This window comes from Gymnodraco acuticeps, unplaced genomic scaffold, assembly GCF_902827175.1.
Source record: "Gymnodraco acuticeps unplaced genomic scaffold, fGymAcu1.1, whole genome shotgun sequence".
Lineage (NCBI taxonomy): Eukaryota > Metazoa > Chordata > Actinopteri > Perciformes > Bathydraconidae > Gymnodraco > Gymnodraco acuticeps.
Window position 1 is genome coordinate 26,536 of NW_022990543.1, and position 13,868 is coordinate 40,403.

A 13,868-nucleotide genomic window follows, 5' to 3' on the forward strand; every position below is an offset into this window, starting at 1 on the left:
GGTGAACTCCAGTTCGAAACCCGCCACTGCGTCAGGCCGTTGTGTCCTTGGGCAAGACACTCTACCCGCATTTGCTCCTGTGGGTAATGTCCACAGTATTTACATGTCTAATATGTAATTGTAAAGCGCCTGTAAAAGCACTCTAATTAAAAAATGTAATCCATTATTTGTGTAGGAGCCGCATTTAAGCTTATTTTGATTTATTTGGAACTTTTATTAATGCATTTTTCTGTTTCAGTGAGAGGTGTGCTTTGCTCAGGTGAAGGGGGCGGGGCTTTAAGTTGGAGGTGCGGTGTGTGACGGGAGAGCAGCAGGCAGCAGCAATACCGTCATTGACACGCAGACGCAACCTTATACTTAGTCAAATACAGATTATTAGGATCTGCTGTTTAAGTTTATGTTAAATATTGTTTTCGTATTTTGTTTTGCTGGAAATAAACGTTGAAAAGCAACTGAGACGTCCAGTGGATTGTGTGCTGCGAGTCTGACACTGCTTCCCAGGCCCAAGCTCTACATGTGGCCAAGAACAATCACTGTTGAGGTGAAGGTTACAAGACAAACTTTTTGGGATTTTGGCCACTACAAGTATTATTATTATCAATTATGGGTGTAATACTATTTATCGCCTCATATATAATAATAAAACAAAGACATGTCGTAAAAGTAGAAGCAACAGTAACTTAAAGTCTGTTTTGTGGAAATAAACGATGTCTACAAAATCTGAAATATGTGTTTCATTCACATTTATTTTCTATGTTTGAAGGAACATAAATGTATAATTCATCAAAACATAAAACACAACTAAAGAAATAAAATGCGAAATAGATATATATTATTTTAATGGATGCTTGATCCTATTTTATACATAAAGAATTGGGTTTTTTGTAAGAGAAGAACATTATCTGTCGCTCGGGGGAATTACAAATTACACATTACACATAGACATTACATCATCACATTACAGCAGATCGTAATGACATTTAGGACCTGGATGTGTTTCTCATGACACTTGTTATAGTTCTGCTCTCAGTCGGCTAAGGTTTCTTAAAGATCGATTTAAATTGTTTACAGGAAATCTATTTCTGGTAAACACAAGAATTCAAATGATTTAAAATGTGGAGAAAGTCTTGTGTTACAAAGCGCGCTGTGTGGTGAAGTGTGGTGTGTGGTCTCTGCATAGCTAAAGGGGCAGGTGTGTGTGTGTGTGTGTGTGTGTGTGTGTGTGTGTGTGTGTGTGTGTGTGTGTGTGTGTGTGTGTGTGTGTTGAGAGACGTCTGAGCTTCAGCAACATCACCAACCTTTTCTTTGAAAAACCTTTTCTGGTTGTGCTTTCACATGTTTGTGCAAGTCTAGCCTGTGTGTGAGTGTGTGTTCGTGTTTCTGTGTGTGTCTCAACTTAAAAACCGTAAAGATCTTTTGTGTGCTGTAATGACCGCTTCTGTAACACACACACACACACACACACACACACACAACACACAACAACACACACAACACAACACCACCACAACACACACACACACACCCACACACAACAACACACACAACACAACAACACACAACACACACACACACCACACACACACACACACACACACACACACACACACACACACACACACACACACACACACACACACACACACACACACACACACACACACACACGACACACACACACACACACACAGGCACACAATCACAACCACAACAACAGCAAGACGTTTCTCTAAGAGCTTTCTTTTCATCTGACGTCTGCTCCTCAGAGTCACAATAAGCAGGGTTTCCCTTCAAAAACCTTGTATGACTCCATATATAGACCTGGACTATCTCCTTTATCTTCAATGTGCTGTGTTGAGCCAGTTTCCATGCGTCAATCACAACTAAAAGAGGGGACAAAAGATGGCGGTCACAGTGCAGGAAAACCTCCGCTAACACAGCGAGGCAAAACGCCAAGTGGAGAAAGCTCGTTCCAAAAAAAGAAATTGAGTTTAGGGTTTCCAGCCTCTGACGAGCAGTGTTTACAATGCTGAGCTTTAAAAGATACTTTAAAGAGTCCTCTCCTGCTGATGTTCAGGTGTATATCAGTATTTAGTGTCTCTACTTTAAAGAGTCCTCTCCTGCTGATGTTCAGGTGTATATCAGTATGTAGTGTCTCTACTTAAAGAGTCCTCTCCTGCTGAAGTTCAGGTATATATCAGTATGTAGTGTCTCTACTTTAAAGAGTCCTCTCCTGCTGATGTTCAGGTGTATATCAGTATTAGGTCTCTACTTTAAAGAGTCCTCTCCTGCTGATGTTCAGGGTGTATATCAGTATTTAGTGTCTCTACTTTAAAGAGTCCTCTCCTGTGATGTTCAGGTGTATATCAGTATGTAGTGTCTCTACTTTAAAGAGTCCTCCTCCTGCTGATGTTCAGGTGTATATCAGTATGTAGTGTCTCTACTTTAAAGAGTCCTCTCCTGGCTGATGTTCAGGTATTATATCAGTATGTAGTTGTCTCTACTTTAAAGAGTCCTCTCCTGCTGATGTTCAGGTGTATATCAGTATGTAGTGTCTCTACTTTAAAGAGTCCTCTCCTGCTGATGTTCAGGTGTATATCAGTATGTAGTGTCTCTACTTTAAAGAGTCCTCTCCTGCTGATGTTCAGGTATATATCAGTATGTAGGTTCTCCTACTTTAAAGAGTCCTCTCCTGCTGATGTTCAGGTGTAGGTCTCTCTTAAGAGTCCTCTGCCTGCTGATTAGGTGTATCAGTATTTAGTGTCTCTACTTTAAAGAGTCCTCTCCTGCTGATGTTCAGGTGTATATCAGTATGTAGTGTCTCTACTTTAAAGAGGTCCTCTCCTGCTGATGTTCAGGTGTATATCAGTATGTAGTGTCTCTACTTTAAAGAGTCCTCTCCTGCTGATGTTCAGGTATATATCAGTATGTAGTGTCTCTACTTTAAAGAGTCCTCTCCTGCTGATGTTCAGGTGGATATCAGTATGTAGTGTCTCTACTTTAAAGAGTCCTCTCCTGCTGATGTTCAGGTGTATATCAGTGTGTAGTGTCTCTACTTTAAAGAGTCCTCTCCTGCTGATGTTCAGGTGTATATCAGTATGTAGTGTCTCTACTTTAAAGAGTCCTCTCCTGCTGATGTTCAGGTGTATATCAGTATGTAGTGTCTCTACTTTAAAGAGTCCTCTCCTGCTGATGTTCAGGTGTATATCAGTATGTAGTGTCTCTACTTTAAAGAGTCCTCTCCTGCTGATGTTCAGGTGTATATCAGTATGTAGTGTCTCTACTTTAAAGAGTCCTCTCCTGCTGATGTTCAGGTGTATATCAGTATGTAGTGTCTCTACTTTAAAGAGTCCTCTCCTGCTGATGTTCAGGTGTATATCAGTATGTAGTGTCTCTACTTTAAAGAGTCCTCTCCAGCTGATGTTCAGGTGTATATCAGTATGTAGTGTTTCTACTTTAAAGAGTCCTCTACTGCTGATGTTCAGGTGTATATCAGTGTGTAGTGTCTCTACTTTAAAGAGTCCTCTCCTGCTGATGTTCAGGTGTATATCAGTATGTAGTGTCTCTACTTTAAAGAGTCCTCTCCTGCTGATGTTCAGGTGTATATCAGTATGTAGTGTCTCTACTTTAAAGAGTCCTCTCCTGCTGATGTTCAGGTGTATATCAGTGTGTAGTGTCTCTACTTTAAAGAGTCCTCTCCTGCTGATGTTCAGGTGTATATCAGTATGTAGTGTCTCTACTTTAAAGAGTCCTCTACTGCTGATGTTCAGGTGTATATCAGTATGTAGTGTCTCTACTTTAAAGAGTCCTCTCCAGCTGATGTTCAGGTGTATATCAGTATGTAGTGTCTCTACTTTAAAGAGTCCTCTCCAGCTGATGTTCAGGTGTATATCAGTATGTAGTGTCTCTACTTTAAAGAGTCCTCTCCAGCTGATGTTCAGGTGTATTATCAGTATGTAGTGTCTCTACTTTAAAGAGTCCTCTCCAGCTGATGTTCAGGTGTATATCAGTATGTAGTGTCTCTACTTTAAAGAGTCCTCTCCTGCTGATGTTCAGGTGTATATCAGTATGTAGTGTCTCTACTTTAAAGAGTCCTCTCCTGCTGATGTTCAGGTGTATATCAGTATGTAGTGTCTCTACTTTAAAGAGTCCTCTCCTGCTGATGTTCAGGTGTATATCAGTATGTAGTGTCTCTACTTTAAAGAGTCCTCTCCTGCTGATGTTCAGGTGTATATCAGTATGTAGTGTCTCTACTTTAAAGAGTCCTCTCCTGCTGATGTTCAGGTGTATATCAGTATGTAGTGTCTCTACTTTAAAGAGTCCTCTCCAGCTGATGTTCAGGTGTATATCAGTATGTAGTGTCTCTACTTTAAAGAGTCCTCTCCTGCTGATGTTCAGGTGTATATCAGTATGTAGTGTCTCTACTTTAAAGAGTCCTCTCCAGCTGATGTTCAGGTGTATATCAGTATGTAGTGTCTCTACTTTAAAGAGTCCTCTCCTGCTGATGTTCAGGTGTATATCAGTATGTAGTGTCTCTAATTTAAAGAGTCCTCTCCTGCTGATGTTCAGGTGTATATCAGTATGTAGTGTCTCTACTTTAAAGAGTCCTCTCCTGCTGATGTTCAGGTGTATATCAGTATGTAGTGTCTCTACTTTAAAGAGTCCTCTCCTGCTGATGTTCAGGTGTATATCAGTATGTAGTGTCTCTACTTTAAAGAGTCCTCTCCTGCTGATGTTCAGGTGTATATCAGTATGTAGTGTCTCTACTTTAAAGAGTCCTCTCCTGCTGATGTTCAGGTGTATATCAGTATGTAGTGTCTCTACTTTAAAGAGTCCTCTCTTGCTGATGTTCAGGTGTATATCAGTATGTAGTGTCTCTACTTTAAAGAGTCCTCTCCTGCTGATGTTCAGGTGTATATCAGTATGTAGTGTCTCTACTTTAAAGAGTCCTCTCCTGCTGATGTTCAGGTGTATATCAGTATGTAGTGTCTCTACTTTAAAGAGTCCTCTCCTGCTGATGTTCAGGTGTATATCAGTATGTAGTGTCTCTACTTTAAAGAGTCCTCTCCTGCTGATGTTCAGGTGTATATCAGTATGTAGTGTCTCTACTTTAAAGAGTCCTCTCCTAGCTGATGTTCAGGTGTATATCAGTATGTAGTGTCTCTACTTTAAAGAGTCCTCTACTGCTGATGTTCAGGTGTATATCAGTATGTAGTGTCTCTACTTTAAAGAGTCCTCTCCTGCTGATGTTCAGGTGTATATCAGTATGTAGTGTCTCTACTTTAAAGAGTCCTCTCCTGCTGATGTTCAGGTGTATATCAGTATGTAGTGTCTCTACTTTAAAGAGTCCTCTCCTGCTGATGTTCAGGTGTATATCAGTATGTAGTGTCTCTACTTTAAAGAGTCCTCTCCTGCTGATGTTCAGGTGTATATCAGTATGTAGTGTCTCTACTTTAAAGAGTCCTCTCCTGCTGATGTTCAGGTGTATATCAGTATGTAGTGTCTCTACTTTAAAGAGTCCTCTCCTGCTGATGTTCAGGTGTATATCAGTATGTAGTGTCTCTACTTTAAAGAGTCCTCTCCTGCTGATGTTCAGGTGTATATCAGTATGTAGTGTCTCTACTTTAAAGAGTCCTCTCCTGCTGATGTTCAGGTGTATATCAGTATGTAGTGTCTCTACTTTAAAGAGTCCCTCTCCTGCTGATGTTCAGGTTGTATATCAGTATGTAGTGTCTCTACTTTAAAGAGTCCTCTCCTGCTGATGTTCAGGTGTATATCAGTATGTAGTGTCTCTACTTTAAAGAGTCCTCTCCTGCTGATGTTCAGGTGTATATCAGTATGTAGTGTCTCTACTTTAAAGAGTCCTCTCCTGCTGATGTTCAGGTGTATATCAGTATGTAGTGTCTCTACTTTAAAGAGTCCTCTCCTGCTGATGTTCAGGTGTATATCAGTATGTAGTGTCTCTACTTTAAAGAGTCCTCTCCTGCTGATGTTCAGGTGTATATCAGTATGTAGTGTCTCTACTTTAAAGAGTCCTCTCCATGCTGATGTTCAGGTGTATATCAGTATGTAGTGTCTCTACTTTAAAGAGTCCTCTCCTGCTGATGTTCAGGTGTATATCAGTATGTAGTGTCTCTACTTTAAAGAGTCCTCTCCAGCTGATGTTCAGGTGTATATCAGTATGTAGTGTCTCTACTTTAAAGAGTCCTCTCCAGCTGATGTTCAGGTGTATATCAGTATGTAGTGTCTCTACTTTAAAGAGTCCTCTCCAGCTGATGTTCAGGTGTTTATCAGTATGTAGTGTCTCTACTTTAAAGAGTCCTCTCCTGCTGATGTTCAGGTGTATATCAGTATGTAGTGTCTCTACTTTAAAGAGTCCTCTCCTGCTGATGTTCAGGTGTATATCAGTATGTAGTGTCTCTACTTTAAAGAGTCCTCTCCTGCTGATGTTCAGGTGTATATCAGTATGTAGTGTCTCTACTTTAAAGAGTCCTCTCCTGCTGATGTTCAGGTGTATATCAGTATGTAGTGTCTCTACTTTAAAGAGTCCTCTCCTGCTGATGTTCAGGTGTATATCAGTATGTAGTGTCTCTACTTTAAAGAGTCCTCTCCTGCTGATGTTCAGGTGTATATCAGTATGTAGTGTCTCTACTTTAAAGAGTCCTCTCCTGCTGATGTTCAGGTGTATATCAGTATGTAGTGTCCTCTACTTTAAAGAGTCCTCTCCAGCTGATGTTCAGGTGTATATCAGTATGTAGTGTCTCTACTTTAAAGAGTCCTCTCCTGCTGATGTTCAGGTGTATATCAGTATGTAGTGTCTCTACTTTAAAGAGTCCTCTCCAGCTGATGTTCAGGTGTATATCAGTATGTAGTGTCTCTACTTTAAAGAGTCCTCTCCTGCTGATGTTCAGGTGTATATCAGTATGTAGTGTCTCTACTTTAAAGAGTCCTCTCCTGCTGATGTTCAGGTGTATATCAGTATGTACTGTCTCTACTTTAAAGAGTCCTCTCCTGCTGATGTTCAGGTGTATATCAGTATGTAGTGCCTCTACTTTAAAGAGTCCTCTCCTGCTGATGTTCAGGTGTATATCAGTATGTAGTGTCTCTACTTTAAAGAGTCCTCTCCTGCTGATGTTCAGGTGTATATCAGTATGTAGTGTCTCTACTTTAAAGAGAGACAGATTCTATTTTTTCCAGATTTATTTCCTGAAAATCTCAGAATTCATATTTTTTTATATAACCCTATGAGAGGTTTCTAAAAGTGATGTTTCTTTACACAGCCTCTCACCTGGTCGTCAGAGATGGCCGCCGTGTTCTTGAAGACGATCCACTCCACCGTCTCGCTGCAGGGAGGCGAGGTCAGAGAGCCGTTGTAAATGAAGTATTTATCCGTGGAGTTTGGCAGGAGACCTCTCGGGGCGAAGGGCGAAACCTCCGCACTCTTACCTGGACAGCAGACAAGAAAAAACGTAAGTAAACACCACAGAAGAAGAGACAAAGAGAGAGAAGAAGAAGAAAACGGACGTACCGTATCTGCTCACGCTGTTGATCCCGTCTATGATGGCCGCGTAGTTCACGTTGTCTTCAACGCTCGTCTGAGAAGAGACAAGAAACAGAATTATCTCAAATGGTGTACTTTTTTTTTAAGGAATGGAGACTAATTTAACACGCTGCAGTGCAATAGGGACAAACTATTATTTAACTCAGGGGTGTTCAAACTTTTTTCACCGAGGGTCACTTACAGAAGGGCTGGGCCACTCCGGAGAGGAGAGCTTTATTGCCTCATAAGTTCAGTTATAAGACAGCAAAATTAATCAAATGTAGGTAAATTAGGCTTGATACTTGAAAAGGGCCGATTGAAAATGGTCTGCGGGCCGCATATGGCCCCCGGGCGGTAGTTTGGACACCCCTGATTTAACTGTATGACCCATATAACTTTGAATTATTGGCGGATCACAGTGTATAATAAACAAACTGCTGCGCTCAGTTTCTTCCCCTCATCAACAAGGCCGAGGACCCCCACTCTGTAATCCACCCCATAATCACATGATGCATATCTTGTTATTTTCTTATAAATCCTGCATGTTGTACATTTCCTCTCCACACTACCTCTTTTAAATCAACACAGCTCTCCACTTTGAATGCAGTATATAGTATTACATATTGTTACAAGTCTTAAAATCGTTTTTTTAAATAGGTGTCATAACAGTGCTATTGTTATATTATTTAGTTTAGCTACATATTCTTCTTACTTGAAGTAAACGGCTATTTTGTGTTTTTTTTGTAAATGATTGAGTCTTCTTGCATTTTAATGTGTGAGTTTTTTTATACCTCGGGATTTATACATCGGTATTTCGATCTTACTGTGTGCACAAACATATTTTGAGATTGACAATAAAGTTGACTTTGGACTTTTCTGTGTCTTTGAATAATCGTATATCGTATATTAATAGTTTAATATCTTCATTAATACTAAAACATCAACGTATATTGAAGTATACATATTTTGTTTGCATTTGTTGTTGTTGACCAGTATGTGGTATGTTTGAATTAATATTGTATTCTATATTTGATGTATTTTATTTTGTTTTAATCAATTCAATGTCATAAAACCCAGTTCCCCTTGGCATAAATAAAGTATTCGGATCCTGATATAAGTACTGTGTTATGGTAATCACTGAGTAGGGATCTGCGGTTGAGTAAGTGTTTATTGATCGCATTAAAACTCTGCATGTGAAGTCATTAATGTCCTTCATGGGAACAGACTTTGAAGTGAGTCCAAAAACAGCAGTGGGCGTTTTCCACCTGAAACCAGTCTGACAGGAGATCAGCAGGAATACATCGACGCTGCAAAACCTCACTGAGAGTTTAAACCACATGTGTCAAACTCGAGGCCCGGGGGCCAAATCAGGCCCTTGGTGGATTTAATTTCGGCCCGCAGGATAATTTCTAATTATTACTATTAGATGTGGCCCGCCGGTATATTGCACGCACACCTTCACTCCATCCTGAGGGTCTCCTCCGCTCAGAGCCTGAGCCCAAACATTGATGACCTTGCACCCGAGATGAGATGCCAAGTATCTGAACTAGCATCACAGAGCAGCACACTGAGTTCAATGTTTCCTTCGGCACTTTCTCTCTCAGGACAACAGGGCATGTTTGTTTTCTCTTTGAGGGAAATAGTTTGTTGAAGCTGTTGTTGGCCTGTGGGAAAATGTACTCATAAGAAATGACTGAGGAAAAGCTGCAGATAGAGCCATAAGAAATGAATGCAGCTGATTATTTAATGTTTAATGTTGTTTTTATAGGCAATAATTTAAGCTTTGTTAGTTCCAGGTTTAATATGTGCAATAAGTTCATTTCAATAAGTTCTGCAATAAACATTGAACCAGTCCGGCCCTCCACTAGTACCCATTTTTTTATTTTGGCCCACTGTGTATTTCAGTTTGACCCCCCACCCCCACCCCCACCTACCACTGTAGGGTAACTAAAGTGTAATAATAATAATGCATGATCTATTTCACGAAGGAAGGATCAACTATAGAAGATCTTAAGATAAGGCCAGGTGATTAAAGCATCAGGACTTTAAGGTTAGATAACGTTTTTGTAGAGTTAAAAAAGTTACTCTGGTTTTCGTTGGGCCAAAAATGTTTCTAAGCTGCTGTAAAAATACTATTTAATATTAATATTTATGTATTGTAAAATATATAATAGTTAAACCAACACCAGTGTTGATCATAAATAAAATAAAATGTAATTAAAAACAATTAAATCATACATTTAATTATTAAACATTAATTCTGGTCATAACTATAAAATATTAATCTATATTCAGGATTTTAACCCTGAATATTGAAGTTTCTAAAAACAAAATTGCTTTGTTTTTCATGTAAAATACCCCAATATATTTAATTTTGTCATGTATATTAAATCCCGTTTTAAAAAGTCCACACACACACACACACACACACACACACACACACACACCACACACACACACACACACACACACACACACCACACACACACACACACACACACACACACACACACACACACACACACACCACACACACACACACACACACAACACACACACACACACACACACACACACACACACACACACACACACACACAACACACACACACACACCCACACACACACACCACACACACACCACACACACACACACACACACACACACACACACACACACACACACACACACACACACACACACACACACACACACACAACACACACACACACACACACACACACCCCCCCTGCAGCCTCTCATCAGACATTTCTCTGAGTTTCGTTCCAACACGGCCTCGGTTAGTTCGAACATGCCAACACAGCCTCAGGCAACGCGAGACAAAACGAAGCAAAACAAAGTAGGCAATGCATGACGCTCGAACCCTGGCACCGAACAGGAAAACACAGACGAGAGCCAAGATATGAATCAATCTGTTCAAACACTCACTGATGTATTACTACAGCATAGGAGTTACACCTCTGATACACTCAGTCATTCCCTCAAAAAACCTAAAAATCACCCATATATGTGAGCAAAGACCTTCTGTGTATGAACGTGCCAACTTTTATGTTTTCAGATAAACTGCAGATATGTTGTGAAATGACCACCAACTAAAACTTCAGTCCCATGTAAAGGAAAAGCACCTTTCAGATCATGTTTACAGTCAATGAACCTGTCAGAATATCTATCAGCAAGTTCAGAGATAAGTCCTGTAAACCCACACAGCAAGGAGCAGAGGTGGGAGAAGTACTCAGATCTTGTATTTGAGTAAAAGTAGAAGTACTCAGATCTTGTATTTGAGTAAAAGTAGAAGTACTCAGATCTTGTATTTGAGTAAAAGTAGAAGTACTCAGATCTTGTATTTGAGTAAAAGTAGAAGTACTCAGATCTTGTATTTGAGTAAAAGTAGAAGTACTCAGATCTTGTACTTGAGTAAAAGTAGAAGTACTCAGATCTTGTACTTGAGTAAAAGTAGAAGTACTCAGATCTTGTATTTGAGTAAAAGTAGAAGTACTCAGATCTTGTACTTGAGTAAAAGTAGAAGTACCAGAGTGTAGGAATACTCTGTTACAGTAAAAGTCCTGCATTCAAAATGTTCCTCAAGTGAAAGTAGAAAAGTATTCTCATCAAAATATAGTGAAAGTAGCGACAGTAAAAGTAGTCGTTGTGCAGATTGGGCCATTTCAGAATAATATATATGATATGTTTTATAATGATTGATCATGAAAGTGTTCTCAAAGCTGGTGAAGGTGCAGCTAGTTTGAATGACTTTGTATACTGCAGGGTAGCTGGTGGATTTACTCCAGGTGGAACTAAAGTCTGATTCAACACTTGATTAGATTTCACATCATTCATCCACATCTGTGAAGTAACTAAAGGGATTAACATGTAGTGGAGTAAAGGTACAATGTAGCAGAAAATGGAAATACTCCATTAAAGTACACGTACCTCAAACATGTACTTAAGTTCAGTACTTGAGTAAATGTACTAAGTTACTTAACTCTACTGCAGAAATGGCAAAAGTACACCGATGCTGAATAGTGAGGGGGCATCCTGCAGAGAAACTAGTCCATGCATTTGTTACTTCAAGGCTGGATTATTGTAACTCCTTATTATCAGGGTGTACCAAGAAGTCAGTCAAGTCGCTTCAGCTGATTCAAAATGCTGCAGCTCGTGTACTAACCAGAGTTAGGAAAAGGGACCACATTACTCCTGTTCTGGCTGCCTTACACTGGCTCCCTATAGAACACAGGATAGAATTTAAAATTCTTCTTCTCGCCTACAAAGCCCTTAATGGGCAGGCGCCATCTTACCTTAAAGAACTCATTATACCCTACTGTCCTACTAGGGCATTGCGTTCCAAGAATGCAGGGTTGTTGGTTGTTTCTAGAGTCTCTAAAAGTACAATGGGAGCCAGAGCCTTTTCTTATCAAGCTCCACATTTGTGGAATCAGCTTCCAGTTTGTGTTCGGGCGGCAGACACCCTATCCATTTTTAAGAGTGCGCTTAAGACCTTCCTTTTTGATAAAGCTTATAGTTAGGGCTGATTAGATCCAGCCCCTAGTTTTGCTGATATAGGCTTAGTTTGTCGGGGGACATCTTACTTCTTCCTTCTCTCTGTCTATACCTGTGTACTCTCATGTTCCCATTAACCCAGCTTCCCCAAATGTCTTTCTTTTTGGTGTCTATATACGCCGGGATCCGGAGTCATGGATGATCCTGCGCTCCTCTGTCCTGGATCGCGAGCCCTGGATCTTGAGTCGTGGCTGTGGTCCTGGATCATAGGACCTGGATGGATATCCTCGTGGATTCATCTTCCTATTATACACACATGCATTTCCAAACATTTGGACTACCTATGTTGCAAATGTATTATCTTTTCAATTTACACACGGCATCTATTGCACGTCTGTCCGTCCTGGGAGAGGGATCCCTCCTCTGTTGCTCTCCCTGGGGTTTCTCCCATTTTTCCCTTTAAACTGTGGGTTTTCTCCGGAAGTTTTTCCTTGTACGATGTGAGGGTCTAAGGACAGAGGGTGTCGTATTGTCATACTGATATTTTGTACAAACTGTAAAGTCCACTGAGACAAATGTAACATTTGTGATATTGGGCTATATAAATAAACATTGATTGATTGATCCTTCCCTCAAGTAGAAATGCAGATACTCGGGTTAAAATATACTCTGGTACGCCTGGTTCAGGTTAGCTATACGTTAGTTTAAGCTAATAGAGTTGGATTAGGCTATGAATTAAATAAAAAGCAAAAAGCTAACAGAACAACCAACCTTGTTCAGGTATCAGTTAAATCAAGCTAAGGAATTGAATTAGCAGCAAAAAGCTAATATAATTATTAGCCTGGTTAGGTTAGCTATCAGATAAATCAAGCTAATGCATTGAATTAGCAGCAAAAAGCTAACATAATAGCCTAGTTAAGTTAGCTATCAGTTAAATCAAGATAACGTATTGAATTAGCAGCAAAAAGCTAACATATTAGCCTGGTTAGGTTAGCTATCAGATAAATCAAGTTAATGTATTGAATTAGCAGCGATAAGCTAACATGATCATTAGCCTGGTTAGATTAGCTATCAGATAAATCAAGCTAATGTATTGAATTAGAAGCAAAAAGCTAACATATTAGCCTGGTTAGGTTAGCTATCAGTTAAATCTAGCTAATTAATTGAATTAGCAGCAACAAGCTAACATATTAGCCTGGTTAGGTTAGCCATCAGTTAAATCAAGCTAATGTATTGAATTAGCAGCAAAAAGCTATCATGCTTGTTAATGCCTCAAGTTTTCTCAATGTTAGTTGCTTTACTTTCCACCGCTGCTAGCTCAAATGTCACGATTTAAATAGGTTTTCATTTTAAGGCGCACTTTACAGTATTGAGAGACAGACAAGAAGCCTGTAAACTGATCTCAGGATTATCAGGATATAGGATCACCTCAAACAGCACGGCGAGCGCTGTGATTCTGCCTCCAGCCTTTATGGTTTCATCTAAAGAGTCGTAGAGATGCGCCTCGTAGCAGAAAATCTGCATCTGTGGGAGAGAAAACAGAAATATGTTAAAGGTCACCTATTATGCAAAATCCACTTTTTCATGTCTTTTATAGGATTTTGGAAAATAGCTGGAAATAAGTTCTGTGGAAAACGAACCTATTTGATAAATGCACGTTTCGTTCAGCCGGATAATCTCCACATGTCTACCCTACTTTTATAATGTTCTAATCATAAATCTAATGTCCAGAAGCTAAATGCTAACGTTATGCAATAAGGGAACTACAGCCGAGTCCAGCAGCACGACTTCAACGTCACGCCGACTTCA

At 39.8% G+C, this 13,868-nt stretch overlaps 1 pseudogene; it reads right to left on the reverse strand.

The window, feature by feature from the left end:
- The window catches only part of LOC117553416, a 102,880-nt pseudogene that overhangs the window by 17,561 nt on the left and 71,451 nt on the right, over window positions 1-13,868 (reverse strand).